Source organism: Zea mays, chromosome 4 (assembly GCF_902167145.1).
Source record: "Zea mays cultivar B73 chromosome 4, Zm-B73-REFERENCE-NAM-5.0, whole genome shotgun sequence".
In the NCBI taxonomy this organism is placed as follows: domain Eukaryota; kingdom Viridiplantae; phylum Streptophyta; class Magnoliopsida; order Poales; family Poaceae; genus Zea; species Zea mays.
The window spans coordinates 219,921,012-219,937,734 of record NC_050099.1 but is presented as its reverse complement, the minus strand read 5'-3'; the positions used below and the strand labels follow the sequence as shown (position 1 = coordinate 219,937,734).

At 50.5% G+C, this 16,723-nt stretch overlaps 1 long non-coding RNA gene across 1 annotated transcript; it reads left to right on the top strand.

Moving 5' to 3' along the window:
- Positions 1-4,169: 4,169 nt before the first annotated feature.
- On the top strand, positions 4,170-7,424 carry LOC109945628 (uncharacterized). The gene is made up of 3 exons (XR_004857959.1): positions 4,170-5,543; positions 5,953-6,728; positions 7,222-7,424. It is a non-coding gene; the product is annotated as an uncharacterized lncRNA (long non-coding RNA).
- Positions 7,425-16,723: the final 9,299 nt, after the last annotated feature.

Below are 16,723 nucleotides of genomic sequence, written 5' to 3'. Positions count from 1 at the left end.
TCGGCGAAAAAACACCTTCCCTTCTTTTCATGCTTCGTATAGAAAGAGATCCCTTCTTATGACAAGGCTGTCAAAACTGTATTTCCCGAAGCTCACTTCGTGCCTTAGCACATTTTCAATTTGACGAAGCATTTGCCGAAGGTTGGCTTCGTATTCGATTCTTGTGTCGTTAATGCAATATGATGTATGATGTAATATTGTGCGAAATGATGTGATGATATGATGAAAAATGATGAGGATGCCAAAGCCACACACCCACACGCCCACACTGGAACACACAAGCTCTGCATCCCCTTAGGAACAACTTTTGAGCTTCTTCACCTTCTATTTCGGTGATATAAGTTCTAGATCCCCTTAGGAACGTCTTTTGAACTTCTTCGCCTTCTATTTCGGCGGTATAAGTTCTGCATCCCCTTAGGAACGACTTTTTAACTTCTTTGCCTTATATTTCGGTGGTATTTGGCTCTGCATTCCCTTTGGAACGACTTTTGAGCAGAAAACTTACGCTGCGCTCCCTTAGGAACGACTTTTTGTAGCTTCGGCAATTTGGGCTCTGCATTCCCTTAGGAATGACTTTTGAGCACAAAACTTACGTTGTGCTCCCTTAGGAACGACTTTTTGTAGCTTCGACAATTTAAGCTCTGCATTCTCTTAGGAACGGCTTTTGAGCTTCATAAATCTGTGAAGAAGATATATTTCATTCTGATAGAAGCAAAATCATTACAAGAAATTAAAACTAAGTTTTCATTGCTTGTTCCTTATTCAAAAAGCAAAATAGCCTAGAAAATAAGAGTATTTGAGAAGTAGGATATTGCTCAGTATATGTGCTTTGATTCTAGCACAGTACTATTGACTGTACGAGCTTCGGACGCCTCCCTGAAGTCACGTTGTTGTTGGGAGTGTTGACGCACTTCTGGCTGTTGGCTTCGGGAATAAGTAGGTTGCAGTGGTGGTGGCTGTGGGAGCTGAGGCCAAGAAGCTTGTGAATGGCTTGCCGAAGCAACAGAAGCTGCAGGTTGGTTGCCCACATATTCTAGTATGTAAGGAGAGTGGCACGAAGCAGTATGTAAAACCTGCTTCGGCTGATTCTGCCGAGCTTCTGCTTCGGCAATCTCTTTTTGCTTCAGAATAGTGATCTAGCACGTTCTTGTAGTATGGCCCTTGTCCTCACCACAGAATAAGCCCCTGTCGCCTCTGCCCCTTGGAGCTGGTGGCCTCAACAAGCTTTGCTGCTGTCCCGAAGACTGTGTGGTGTGCTGTGACCTCTGAAGCTAGCTTCCTTTGTCATCATTCTGACTAGAGTTGTGGATTGATCTGACATGCCTAGAGTGGATTCTCCCTCCAAAGCCCCTAGTCATCTCAAAAAATCTATAAGCTTCCTCCCTTCTTTGTCGGAAGTCATTATCAGCTCGGATGTACTCATCCATTTTCTGAAGCAGCTTCTCCAGAATTGGGGGGGGGGGTTTCCTAGCGAAGTATTGGCCCATAGGTCCTGGCCGAAGACCCTTGATCATGGCCTCAATGACGATTTCATTGGGCATTGTAGGCGCTTGTGCTCTCAGTCGCAAGAACCTTCGGACATGGTCTTGTGTGCACTGGAACAAGGCCTAAGCTGTGACTGGCTTTATCTGAAAGCCTTGAAAACTGGTAACCAGCATGTCCTTGAGCTTCTGCCATGACGTGATTGTCCCTGGCCGAAGAGAAGAGTACCATGTCTGGGCCACATTTCGGACTGCCATGACGAAGGACTTTGCCATGACATCTGCGTTGCCTCCATATGAGGATATTGTTGCCTCATACCACATCAAGAATTGTTTTGGGTCCGAGTGCCCATCGTACATGGGTAGCTGAGGTGGCTTGTAGGATTGTGGCCATGAGATAGCCTACAATTCTGCTGCTAGAGGAGAATCATCATCAAAAGTAAAGCTACCATGATTAAAATCATTGTACCATTCTTCTTCGTTGAATGAGCCCTCTTGATGAAGCTCCCTGTGTTGGGGCCTTCAGTCATGATCATCTTGAGTAAGATGACGCACTTCCTCAGTAGTTTCGTCGATCTTCTTCTGAAGGTCGGCCAACCGAGCCATCTTCTCCTTTTTCCTTTGCACCTACTTGTGAATGATTTCTAGGTCCCTGATCTCTTGGTCCAACTCCTCCTCCTAAAGTGTTGGACTGGTGGCCTTTCTCTTTTGGCTTCTGGCCTCTCGGAGAGAGAGAGTCTCCTGATTTGTGTCCAGTGGCTGCAGTGCAGCCCCTGGCGCTGTTATCTTCTTCGGCGGCATGACGAAGGTTGATACTTTGCCGAAGATTGTGGAAGTGAGTACACCCCACGGTGGGCGCCAATTTTGGTGACTTGTTCTCAAATGCTATGAGTTAAGCACAAAGCAACACAAAATGTTAATGATTAAAGCCCTTCGTCCTTCGAAGCATTATCTCCCTTAGGATATAATGATCTTCAGACGAAGGTCATGAAGGACGTACCTTCATCACCGCAGTATATATTAATGAAAGAAGAAGCATATGAAACATGAGAGACAACATGAATAATTATACAACATATTTAATATATCTTTATTAAATCATCATAAATGAATATGAACAATATTGAATTACATTTGTACCTTCAGCTTGACAGAAGGCAAAAGTCCAAGCGTGACGCACGAATGAATACAAGTCAGCGTGAACAGTACGGGGGTACTGTTCATCTATTTATAGGCACAGGGCGTAGCCTGTGTAAAATTACATTCATGCCCTTTATGTTTACTATTGACGTAAGGACAATCTAATGAGGACTAGATAGCCTTTTTCCCTTTAAGTCGGTTCCTTTTCCTGCCGCTGAGCCGAAGCTGCCTTGCGCGTAGCTTCGGAGCTGCATCATCCTTCGTCTCGACCTTGCTTTTTGTATTGTGTACAGTTTCATTCCGAATCTGAAGGTACCTGTACATATATTACACTTGGGAAACATTGTTAAATCATGTTTTTGAGGACCTTCGGAAGACGAAGGCCCCCAACACCTATATTACTTTTTAGAATTTTGATTTAAATAGAAAAACCACTTAAACCTTGGAAATAAGAAAAAGGGTAAAAATACTTTTAGACTGGGGTTGAAAAATTTGTAGAGATACTTGACCAATATTTACAAAGTTTAAAAATATTAAGCACCCCAGTACCCATGATTAAGCAAATTTTATCCCCTAGGATTTGTTTTTACCCAAAATTTGGAGAAATAGAAAAGGGCACTAAAAATAGAGACCAGAGAGCAATATTATTTTTCCTAGCATGATTAAGTGATAAAGTTCAAGGGAAAAATATATGGAACCCTAGTCCAGTAGTGTTCTGGAATTTATGATTTTATTTAGGTATTGAGTATTTAAGTAAGGTAATGATTAAAAATAATAGGTCATATGCAATAGTGATAAGAAAAATTTAGTAGAACCATGACCACTATTGTACCACTACAAAAATAGTAACCACCCCAGAATATCACAGTAAGTGGGTTAAACAAATAAAACTAGGATTTTTCCAATACTTCAAAAGAATAAAAAGTAAGGCCAAAAGTGGAAAATAATAAGCAACCTTATTTTTCCCTAAGTACTTGTGATGTGTGCTATAAAGGAAAAATATAAAAATAAGGTAGTTATACAGTGGAATACACCCCACCACTACCCCATGAGAAAGATTATATATTCTAAGAAATCATACAACCCATCCCCTATAATTAAAAATAACCAACTTTAGGACACTACAACACAAACCCCCCTATGGCAACGCATCTGCAGGAACACATAGTTTTTTGCGTTGTAAGAAATTAGTAGCAATGCTTAATATGTGTTGCAAGCTTCATACGTTAAGTTATTAAAGTAGTCACAACACTTAATATGTGTTGCTAGCACCATCTGTTATTTAAATAGGATGTGACAACACTTAAAATGCGTTGCTAGCGAAATGTATTGATTAACTGGGATGTGGCAACATTTAATATATGTTTCTAATAATATTTAATATTATAACACAGAACAACTTGGTACAGATAACTCCTGGACCTAAATTCTTCGTTACTTCAATTAAAACTCACAGGAAATCTTGACCTCTCGAGTCGTCTACGTCGTCAACAAGATCGTGACCATCGATGCAGGTTGGACCGCCTTGCGTGGCCGTTCGGTCTCCTTTCTCTATGCAGTTCCAAACGACTCTCCCCACTTCTCTGTAGCGCAACCGCGACTATGGCTTCTGCCAAAACCCTAGCCTGCTCCCTCACACGAGCCCTCTTCCGACCCGCTCCACGCTAACTCTTCTGAGCCCCACCACAACAGCGATGGCTTCGGCCCGGGCACCGGAGACTCATTCCGCCATCGCACCCGCTACGACTCCGTAGCCAACAACTCCGGCGGTGAGGACGGGGCTGGGGGACGGAAGCGCAAGACGCAGTGTGCTGAGGAGGAGCGACGCCTGGCTATCGTGCTCTCAGACTTCATGAAGAACTTCGCCGCCGAGATGGACCCCGAGGTGCACGCCCTAAACACATGCCTCCAGATTTCGTGTCTGCTACAGTCGGGCCTCCCGCTTGACGATTGCTTCGAGGGCACGCACTCGCCCTCCCCTGAGCTTGGTTCATATTGAGTGCAGGATTAATAGATTCTCGCATTTGCTCTGTTTTCCTTGTCATGACATTTGCAGCGAGTGTCTGTGTGTTAAGGTTACTAGGATATGAGACTTCTATGATCCTGGAGATGATAAAAAACTTCTGCATTCTGATCTTGTACTGATCGATGAGGAGGTACAACACACATTTTCCTTCTATGCGTCAAACCCTGCTTGCTTATGTTGGGAGAGGGTGGTTGCTATTGGTCCTCCTTAATATAAGGGAGTAAAATATTATTGCATAGAAACGTAGACTGTAACCCACTACAACAGGCACAATACTACCGTATAGTCACAAGATCAGACAGCTAAGAAGCAACTTTTCACAATACATTTGAGGTTCTATAATGTTACCTTTGGTTATTCTATATGTTTTCATGGATGCATTATTGATCCCTGCAAATACTATGCACATTGCATTTTTTATTCCTCTAGATTTTTACCACTTCTTCCATGTCTGCAAAGTACAGACGAAGAAATGTAATGCGTGTAACTACCTCTGTACGTAATTAGCTGGGTGCCCTAGGTCTCTTGAAAGTATTTTTGTTCTGTATATAAACTGGGCAATTGCCATTTTCCTTTTAGACGGCTCCCTTGCTGTGTTTTATTGTTACAAATAAACACCCCCATCATTTAAGCTTTATAGGAGAGGAAATAACAGGCCTAAAAGTCAAGGCAGGTAGCAGTCCTTGGTTTAGCTTTGTAATGGGGAATATATGTATTTGTAGACATCCTATGTCTTAACACTTAAATTAACTGAGCCATACTATTTTAACATCCTCCATTCCAAAGTATTGCGTCGTCTTCGTGGGGACGAGGCGGCGCTGGTCGGCGACAACGACGGCGACTACAATCCACGCGCCACAGCCTCCCTCTCTGCACCGCGTCGCCGCTTCTCACAGGTAACCAATCTCATTCATCACGCTTAGTCAGATCAGTTGATTTTCCTTCGTTAGGGTTATTCCGTTGCTTTCTTCTTCGTGCGCACATCCACCGTTGTCTTCTTCGTGCCCCTCCCCCGCCCTAACATGAGTATGGTATGGATGACCCAGTTCTTCTTTAACCACACTGTTACTGTCCACTATGCGGCTATAGAGCAAGCTTCTGAATCATTCCAAACTAAGTACGTTACCTATAGCAATATTACTGCTCCTAGCGGCCCATTCAATCAGCTAATGACCACAATTGACCTATTAAATATTTGTAGCTGTTTATTATAACCCTTCGATGCTGCAATCTTCAACAAAGCTGCTCTCAATGAATATGTGATGCCTTGTTTTATATAGTCTCTAACTATCGGTTACTTTTTAGATATCTGTTTCTGCTGCATTTGAAGGACAACTTCAGGACTGCAATGGCGCTTCAATATAACCAAAGATTTAGATAAAACAGGTGAGGTTATATGGTTTCTTTATTACTTTTTTTAAAAAAAAAGTTTGCCACCTACATCAGTGTTTTTTATTGCAACGAGTTGAATACTAATGTTTTCCCTTACCTCTTTATCACATAAACATTTTATTACTCCCCCGATCATTCTATTTACTCTAAAGAAAACAAAAACAGGACAACGCTGCAAGATAGGTATGTATTTCAATCTTCTAAAATTATGTTTCTTTCTCCATCAGGGCTTTTTAGGTTATATTCATTTTCTTTGTTCCTTTTAAAGTCATACACATATCTTAAGTAAATCGAGGCACGCCGCTCCATGTTTCATCAGCTCTAAACTACTTTTTTACTTCTATAGCCGTGCTCAAATAGGTTGTTTAATTATGTCCTCATTGCAATATCATTGGTAAAGTAGGCAGTAGTCATAGGATATTCTGTACTAAGGTTGCTTTTTATAGGAATTACTTGAACTAAATAACAACAATGTATGATCTGTCTAGGAATAAGATTGTTTATATCATATTGTATACATGCTGAAAGTAGCAGCAAGCAGCAGATTTCCTAAACTATGTTCCCAAGTAGTTCACATGTAATTGTGTGTTCTTGAAGTGCAGAACAATCCACCACAACCACGACGCGAAGGACTCCAAGCTACAATTTTTGCATCACTAAAACAAAAAAACAACAGTAATGCATCCAAGGTGCTCACTCAGGTCCTTCTGTTCTCTTAAAATTTTATATGTGTAAAATATCATGCTGATTGTAGTTAATAATCAAGTGCATTAGTCCTAGGAAAGCTTTGGGCATTTGGTGAGGAGCGCAAGCAAAATATGGCAAAAACATCATGGCTGGTGTCTAAATTTGTTTCCAATCTTCCTATCACTAATGCGTTGCCCTTGCACTATTGGGCTCACCTTGCCATGCCATGCTTGGGCAGTGCAGTTGTGCAGGCTTGGAGCTGAAGTTTGGGAGCTGAAGGCAAAGAGGCAGGGACTATGTGCAGAAATAAGAAATAATGATTAGATCAGTTTAGGCTATACATGCTTCCCATGGTATGAATTTTTGTGCTATAATATTTTTCCTTCCCCTTCTTTGAAATGCGATATTTGCACATCTCTTCTCAACTTTGCATTACTTATTCCTGTCATTTTGTATATATTAACCTGTTATATTTTCTATGCTTCATTTTTTCAGTTCTGAACCTGGAACACTATGAAGATGCAAGGGCTTGCTGCATATGGATATTTGTTTTGCCTATTGGTTTATTTAGGATCTAGATCACCGATGACTACGAGTCATATGTAAATATATTTTTATCATACCAAAAGTGTCTCGAACATATATTATATATGAAACTATGGATCAACTTCTTGTAATGCAATTATTGATTTTTAATATTGTCGGGGACCATAATTAGGGGTACCCTCAAGACGCCTAATTCTCAGCTGGTAACCCCCATCAGCATAAAGCTGTAGAGGCCTGATGGGTGCGATTAAGTCAGGGATCAGTCCACACGAGCGACTCGATCACGCCTCGTCCGAGCCTAGCCTCGGACAAGGGCAGCCGACCCCGAGGGATTTCCGTCTCGCCCGAGGCCCCCCTTTAACGGCGGACACATCTCCGGCTCGCCCGAGGCCTTGCCTTCGCTAAGAAGCAACCCTGACTAAATCGCCGCACCGACCGACCGAGTCGCAGGAGCATTTAACGCAAAGGTGGCCTGACACCTTTATCCTGACACGCGCCCCCCAGCAGAGCCGAAGTGACCGCCGTCACTTCGCCGCTCCACTGACCGGTCTGACAGAAGGACAGCGCCGCCTGCGCCACTCCGACTGCAGTGCCACTTGACAGAGTGAGACTGACAGGCAGTCAGGCCTTGCCGAAGGCGCCATAGGAAACTCCGCTCCGCCCGACCCAGGGCTCGGACTCGAGCTAAGACCCGGAAGACGGCGAACTCCGCTCCGCCCGACCCAGGGCTCGGACTCGGGCTAAGACCCGGAAGACGGCGAACTCCGCTCCGCCCGACCCCAGGGCTCGGACTCGAGCTAAGACCCGGAAGACGACGAACTCTGCTCCGCCCGACCCCAGGGCTCGGACTCGGGCTAAGACCCGGAAGACGGCGAACTCCGCTCCGCCCGACCCCAGGGCTCGGACTCGGGCTAAGACCCGGAAGACGGCGAACTCCGCTCCGCCCGACCCAGGGCTCGGACTCGGGCTAAGACCAGAAGACGATGAACTCCGCTTCGCCCGACCCCAGGGCTCGGACTCCGCCCTGGCCTCTGCCGAACAACCTTCGCCTCGCCCGACCCAGGGGCTCAGGCTCGGCCTCGGCAACGGAAGACAGACTCGACCCCAGCTTCGGAGGAGCCCCCACGTCGCCCGGCCTCGGGCGCGGGCCCGCCACGTCAACAGGGAGCGCCATCATCACCCTACCCCGAGCCGACTCGGGCCGCAGAGAACAAGACCGGTGTCCCATCTGGCTAGCTCCGCCAGATAGGCAATGATGGCGCCCCGCGTGCCCTGTGACGACGGCGGCTCTCAGCTCCCTTACGGAAGCAGGGGGACGTCAGCAAAGACTCGACCGCTCCAACAGCTGTCCCTCCGCCAGGCTCCGTTGCTCCTCCGACAGCCACGACATCATACCAGCAGGGCGCCAAGATCTCTCCGGCTGCCACATTGGCATGTACTTAGGGCGCTAGCTCTCCCTCCGCTAGACACGTAGCACTCTGCTACACCCCCATTGTACACCTGGATCCTCTCCTTACGCCTATAAAAGGAAGGACCAGGGCCTTCTTAGAGAAGGTTGGCCGCGCGGGACGAGGACGGGACAGGCGCTCTCTTGGGGCCGCTCGCTTCCCTCACCCGCGTGGACGCTTGTAACCCCCTACTGCAAGCGCACCCGACCTGGGCGCGGGACGAACACGAAGGCCGCGGGATTTCCACCTCTCTCACGCCCGTCTCCGGCCACCTCGCTCTCCCCCCTTCGCGCTCGCCCACGCGCTCGACCCATCTGGGCTGGGGCACGCGGCACACTCACTCGTCGGCTCAGGGACCCCCCGGTCTCGAAACGCCGACAGTTGGCGTGCCAGGTAGGGGCCTGCTGCGTGCTGATGAACAGCTTCCCGTCAAGCTCCAGATGGGCAGTCTCCAGCAACCTCTCCGGCCCGGGACGGTGCTCCGTTTCGGGAGTCTTGAGTTCATGTCCTTCGACGGCAGCTACGACATGATACTCCTTCCACCGCCGCGCGACAACGACAATGGCGGCCGACAACCCGCCCGCCGGTGGCGGAATCGACGACATCTTCCCCGCGTGGTGGAAGAACAACATGCGAGCTTGCCCCGTCCTCTCCCCCGCCAACGGAGGAGGAGGCGGGGCAACCAAGGCCAAGCGGGAGGCCGCGCTTCGTCGGCCGTCGAGCGAATCGACGTTCCCAGCGCCCCAACGGAAGGCACGCCGGGCGTCGACCTCGCGTTCGAGACGAAGGCAAGCGCCGTCCCCCCGCGACGCACTGATCCCGAGCAAGAAGACGACGCCAGCGCGCTTGCGGAGGGCTTGCAGGATGTCGCCCTTGTACCTGAGACGACGGTGCAACCAGTCCCCGATGTGACTACGTCGCTCCTTGTCGACCAAAAGGTACAGACTAATTCCCATTCTACGTCATTTCGACTCGGCCTCAACCCGCCTAGCGACCTCGCTTTGGCGGGCACTCTCGTTGAGGCGAGTGCAACCCCACTGGGGTTTCGTGTGCGGTCGCCTTGGGACCGATTGACGGACTTCTCGACCTACGGGCCCTCTGGGTCCGAGGAAGATGACGCTCCCAGCATCTGTTGGGATTTCTCCGGATTTGGCAACCCCAGTGCCATGCGGGACTTCATGACCGCATGTGACTACTGCCTCTCCGACTGTTCCGACGGTAGCCGCAGCCTTGACGACGAGGACTGCGGCCCAAGCCGCGAATGTTTCCACGTCGAGCTGGGGGATCCCTCCGAAGGCAACCATCTTGGCATGCCGGAGGACGGTGATCTTCCTGGGCCGGTGCCTCGTGCTGACATCCCGCGGGAGCTAGCTGTGGTCCCCGTTCCGGCGGGGGGTCATGACCCACAGCTCGAGCAAGTCCGCGGGGCGCAGGCCAGGCTCGACGAGGGAGCAGGAGCGCTTGAGCCGGTCCGCCGGGACGTCGGGCAGGTATGGGCGGGCCAACCCCCGGCCGGAGAAATACGTCACCTGCCCCTAGGTTTCCAACACCGCGTCGCCAACGATGTCAGGGTCAGGCCGCCGCCCGCATCCAGCGGGGTCGGTCAGAACCTGGCAGTCGCAGCGATGCTCCTCCGCACGATGCCGGAGCCATCAACCACCGAGGGTCGGCGAATCCAGGGAGAGCTCAAGAATCTCCTGGAAGGCGCTGCGGCCTGACGGGCCGAGAGCTCTGCCTCCCGAAGGCAGGGGTACCCCTCGGAACCTCATGCCGCGACTTCCCGATTCATGCGGGAAGCCTCGGTCTACACCGGGCGCACGGGCAACACCGCGCCTGCGGCCCCGGGCCACCTCGGCAACGAGCACCACCGTCGCGACCGTCGGGCCCATCTCGACGAAAGGGTGCGCCGAGGCTACCACCCCAGGCGTGGGGGGCGCTACGACAGCGGGGAGGATCGGAGTCCCTCGCCCGAACCACCCGGTCCGTAGGCCTTCAGTCGGGCCATCCGACGGGCGCCGTTCCCGACCCGGTTCCGACCCCCGACTACTATCACAAAGTACTCGGGGGAAACGAGGCTGGAACTGTAGCTCGCGGACTACCGCCTGGCCTGCCAACTGGGTGGAACGGACGACGACAACCTCATCATCCGCAACCTCCCCTTGTTCCTCTCCGACACTGCTCGCGCCTGGTTGGAGCACCTGCCTCCGGGGCAGATCTCCAACTGGGATGATTTGGTCCAAGCCTTCGCCGGCAATTTCCAGGGCACGTACGTGCACCCTGGGAATTCCTGGGACCTCCGGAGCTGCCGGCAACAGCCGGGAGAGTCTCTCCGGGACTACATCCGGCGATTCTCGAAGCAGCGCACCGAGCTGCCCAACATCACCGACTCGGATGTCATCGGCGCGTTCCTTGCCGGCACCACCTGCCGCGACCTGGTGAGTAAGTTGGGTCGCAAGACCCCCACCAGGGCGAGCGAGCTGATGGACATCGCCACCAAGTTCGCCTCTGGCCAGGAGGCGGTCGAGGCTATCTTCCGAAAGGACAAGCAGCCCCAGGGCCGCCCATCGGAAGAGGCTCCCGAGGCGTCTACTCCGCGCGGCGCCAAGAAGAAAGACAAGAAGAAGTCGCAATCGAAACGCGACGCCGCCGACGCGGACCTTGTCGCCGCCGCCGAGTACAAGAACCCTCAAAAACCCCCCGGAGGTGCTAACCTCTTCGACAAGATGCTCAAGGAGCCGTGCCCCTATCATCAGGGGCCCGTCAAGCACACCCTCGAGGAGTGCGTCATGCTTCGGCGCCACTTCCACAGGGCCGGGCCACCCGCGGAGGGTGGCAGGGCCCGCGACGACGACAAGAAGGAAGATCACCAAGCAGGAGTGTACCCCGAGGTCCGCGACTGCTTTATGATCTACGGTGGGCATGTGGCGAATGCCTCGACTCGGCATCGCAAGCAAGAGCGCCGGGAGGTCTGCTCGGTGAAGGTGGCGGCGCCAGTCTGCCTAGACTAGTCCGACAAGCCCATCACCTTCGACCAAGCTAACCACCCCGACCACGTGCCGAGCCCGGGGAAATACCCGCTCGTCGTCGACCCCATCGTCGGCGACGTTAGGCTCACCAAGGTCCTGATGGACGGAGGCAGCTGCCTCAACATCATCTACGCCGAGACCCTCAGGCTCCTGCGCGTCGATCTGTCCTCCGTTCGAGCAGGCGCTGCGCCCTTCCACGGGATCATCCCTGGGAAGCGCGTCCAGCCCCTCGGACAACTCGACCTTCCCGTCTCCTTCGGAATGCCCTCCAACTTCCGAAGGGAGACCTTGACGTTCGAGGTGGTCGGGTTCCGAGGAACCTACCACGCGGTACTGGGAAGGCCATGCTACGCGAAGTTCATGGCTGTCCCCAACTACACCTACCTGAAGCTCAAGATGCCGGGCCCCAACGGGGTCATCACCGTCGGCCCCACGTACAAACACGCGTCCGAATGCGATGTGGAGTGCGTGGAGTACGCCGAGGCCCTCGCCGAATCCGAGGCCCTCATCGCCGACCTGGAGAACCTCTCCAAAGAGGTGCCAGACGTGAAGCGACATGCCGGCAACTTCGAGCCAGCGGAGACGGTTAAGGCCGTCCCTCCCGACCCCAGTGGCGACACCTCCAGGCAGATCCGGATCGGTTCCAGGCTCGACCCCAAGTAGGAAGCAGTTCTCGTCGACTTTCTCCGCGCAAACGCCGACGTCTTTGCGTGGAGTCCCTCGGACATGCCCGGCACACCGAGGGATGTCGCCGAGCACTCGCTGGATATTCGGGCCGGAGCCCGACCCGTCAGGCAGCCTCTGCGCCTCAGTCGTCTAGGAAGGGTCGGCCTCGCCTCGGCAGAGCCCGACCCTCCCTCGGGGGCTAAAAAGGGGGAATCCCTCTGCGTCGAGATTGGGCGTACTTCTCAACATCAAAAATTTTCGATCAAAAAGGGGTTTTTTGCGTTCTCCTGGCTATGTCAGAAGCAAGGTCCCGAGGCGCGAACGTGGGTGCGTGTAAGTGGCGAGGCCGACTGAGCCGAGGAACTCCTATGCCTCCGGGTTAGAGACACCTCGCTCATCACCTGCCACGAAAAATGACCCAACTCGGGAAGCCACCCTATTATTGACAAGCTAGGCCGGACACGCAAATTGAAAGAAAGGAGAGTACGACTTCATGCAAGAAAGACAAAGTGTTCAGGCCTCAGCGGTCGCGGTGAGACACACATCCAACAGAAATTGTTCCAACAAGAGTTAGGCGCCGCCTTGGGAAGGAGCCGCGCCCTCAGTTCCGTCCCCGCCGTCGGTAAGGTCCATCTCGACCTCCGGCGACGGCGCAGGGGGAAGGATCTCCGCCTCAAAGGTGGTCGCCAGCGCCGCGCTCGGACCCGCGGCGACCGCGTCGAGCCGCTGGACTTCTGCCAGGGCAGCTTCGTCTTCGTCAGGAAGACAGTACCCCTCACTAACCCGTTCCAGGTCCACAACGTAGTGGGAAGCGAGCACGGCGAAGGCCCGCCTGACGCCGTGGTGTAGCGCCTCGCGGACTCTGCCGCGCGCGTGATCACCCAAGGCTTGAAGGCGGCTTTGAGGGGAGCTTCCTGAAGGGACGTCGCCGGAGCCAAGGATACGATAAACGTTCGAGACGGCCTCGGACATGGCCGCAAGGTCAGCTTCCCTCTGCTCGGCAGCTCCGGCAAGCGCCTCGGCGAGCGCCCTGGCGGACTCGTCAAGGGCGGACTCGAGCTCTGCGAACAACCAGAAGAAAGACCTCAAGCACAAGCTGATAGTCGCCTAGAGGGGGGTGAATAGGGCGAAACTGAAATTTACAAATATAAACACAACTACAAGCTGGGTTAGCGCTAGAAATATAAACGAGTCCGCGAGAGAGGGCGCAAAACAAATCGCAAGCAAATAAAGAGTGTGACACGTGGATTTGTTTTACCGAGGTTCGGTTCTCGCAAACCTACTCCCCGTTGAGGAGGCCACAAAGGCCGGGTCTCTTTCAACCCTTCCCTCTCTCAAACGGTCCCTCGGACCGAGTGAGCTTCTCTTCTCAAATCAAAGCCGGGAACAAAACCTCCCCGCAAGGGCCACCACACAATTGGTGCCTCTTGCCTTGATTACAATGGAGTTTTGATCACAAGAACAAGTGAGAAAGAAAAGAAGCAATCCAAGCGCAAGAGCTCAAAAGAACACGGCAAATCTCTCTCGCTAATCACTAAAGCCTTTTGTGGAATTGGAGAGGATTTGATCTCTTTGGTGTGTCTAGAATTGAATGCTTAGCTCTTGTAAGTGGTTGAGAAGTGGAAAACTTGGATGCAATGAATGGTGGGGTGGTTGGGGTATTTATAGCCCTAACCACCAAAAGTGGCCGTTGGGAGGCTGTCTGTTCGATGGCGCACCGGACAGTCCGGTGCACACCGGACATGTCCGGTGCCCCCGCCACGTCATCACTGCCGTTGGATTCTGACCGTTGGAGCTTCTGACTTGTGGGCCCGCCTGGATGTCCGGTGCACACCGGACATGCACTGTTCCTTGTCCGGTGCGCCAGTATGGGCGTGCCTGACTTCTGCGCGCGCAGAGCGCGCATTAATTGCGCCGCAGGTAGCCGTTGGCGCTGAAATAGCCGTTGCTCCGTGGGTACACCGGACAGTCCGATGCACACCGGACATGTCCGGTGAATTATAGCGGAGCGGCTGCTGCGCGTTCCCGAGGCTGGCGAGTTCCGGGGGCCGCGCTTCCTTGGAGCACCGGACACTGTCCGGTGTACACCGGACATGTCCGGTGAATTATAGCGCGCCGGCCTGAGAAATTCCCGAAGGTGGCGAGTTTGAGTCGGAGTCCTCTGGTGCACCGGACACTGTCCGGTGTACACCGGTCAGTCCGGTGCCTCCAGACCAGAGGTGCCTTCGGTTGCCTCTTTGCTCCTTTGTTGAATCCAAGACTTGATCTTTTTATTGGCTGAGTGTGAACCTTTTACACCTGTATAATCTATACACTTGGGCAAACTAGTTAGTCCATTTATTTGTGTTGGGCAATTCAACCACCAAAATTAATTAGGGGCTAGGTGTAAGCCTAATTCCCTTTCAATCTCCCCCTTTTTGGTGATTGATGCCAACACAAACCAAAGCAAATATAGAAGTGCATAATTGAACTAGTTTGCATAATGTAAGTGTAAAGGTTGCTTGGAATTGAGCCAATATAAATACTTACAAGATATGCATGGATTGTTTCTTTCTTATATAATATTTTGGACCACGCTTGCACCACAAGTTTTGTTTTTGCAAACTCTTTTGTAAATCTTTTTCAAAGTTCTTTTGCAAATAGTCAAAGGCAAATGAATAAGATTTTGAGAAGCTTTTTCAAGATTTGAAATTTTCTCCCCCTGTTTTAAATGCTTTTCCTTTGACTAAACAAAACTCCTCCTAAATGAGATCCTCCTCTTAGTGTTCAAGAGGGTTTTGATAATTTTTGAAATACTACTTTTCTCCCCCTTTTGAACATAATAGGAAAGCCAATTGATAATAACCTTGGAAACACAAAGTTTTTGAAATTGGTGGTGGTGCGGTCCTTTTGCTTTGGGCTCTTACTTTCTCACCCTTTGGCATGAATCGCCAAAAACGGAATCATTAGAGCCCTTGAAGTGCTATCTTCCCCTTTGGTCATAAATAAATAAGTTAAGATTATACCGAAGACGAAGTTCTTTTGCTCTCTCCCCCTAGGGTGGAGAGTCTCTTGGAGCGACGGCGAAGGATGAGTTACGGAGTGGAAGCCTTTGTCTTCGCCGAAGACTCCAATTCCCTTTCAATACACCTATGACTTGTTTTGAAATAGACTTGAAAAACACATTAGTCATAGCATATGAAAAAGACATGATCAAAGGTATATAAGTGAGCTATGTGTGCAAGTTAATAAGAGAAATTGCGAGAATCAAGAATATTGAGCTCATGCCTAAGTTTGGTAAAAGTTTGTTCATCAAGAGGCTTGGTAAAGATATCGGCTAATTGATCTTTAGTGTTAATGTAAGAAATCTCGATATCTCCCTTTTGTTGGTGATCCCTAAGAAAATGATACCGGATGGCTATGTGTTTAGTGCGGCTATGCTCGACGGGATTGTCGGCCATTTTGATTGCACTCTCATTATCACATAGCAAAGGGACTTTGGTTAATTTGTAACCGTAGTCCCGCAGGGTTTGCCTCATCCAAAGTAGTTGCGCGCAACAATGACCTGCGGCAATGTACTCGGCTTCGGCGGTGGAAAGCGCGACCGAATTTTGCTTCTTTGAAGCCCAAGACACCAAGGATCTTCCCAAGAACTGGCAAGTCCCCGATGTGCTCTTCCTATTGATTTTGCACCACGCCCAATCGGCATCCGAATAACCAATCAAATCAAATGTGGATCCCCAAGGGTACCAAAGCCCAAACTTAGGGGTATAAGCCAAATATCTCAAGATTCGTTTTACGGCCGTAAGGTGGGATTCCTTAGGGTCGGATTGGAATCTTGCACACATGCAAACGGAAAGCATAATATCCGGCCGAGATGCACATAAATAGAGTAAAGAACCTATCATCGACCGGTATATCTTTTGATCCACGGACTTACCTCCCGTGTCGAGGTCGAGATGCCCATTAGTTCCCATGGGTGTCTTGATGGGTTTGGCATCCTTCATTCCAAACTTGCTTAGAATATCTTGAGTGTACTTCGTTTGGCTTAGGAAGGTGCCTTCTTGGAGTTGCTTCACTTGAAATCCTAAGAAGTACTTCAACTCCCCCATCATAGACATCTCGAACTTTTGTGTCATGATCCTACTAAATTCTTCACATGTAGACTCGTTAGTAGACCCAAATATAATATCATCGACATAAATTTGGCATACAAACAAGTCATTTTCAAGAGTTTTAGTGAATAGAGTAGGATCGGCCTTTCCGACTTTGAAGCCATTAGCAATAAGAAAATCTCTAAGGCATTCATACCATGCTCTTGGGGCTTGCTTG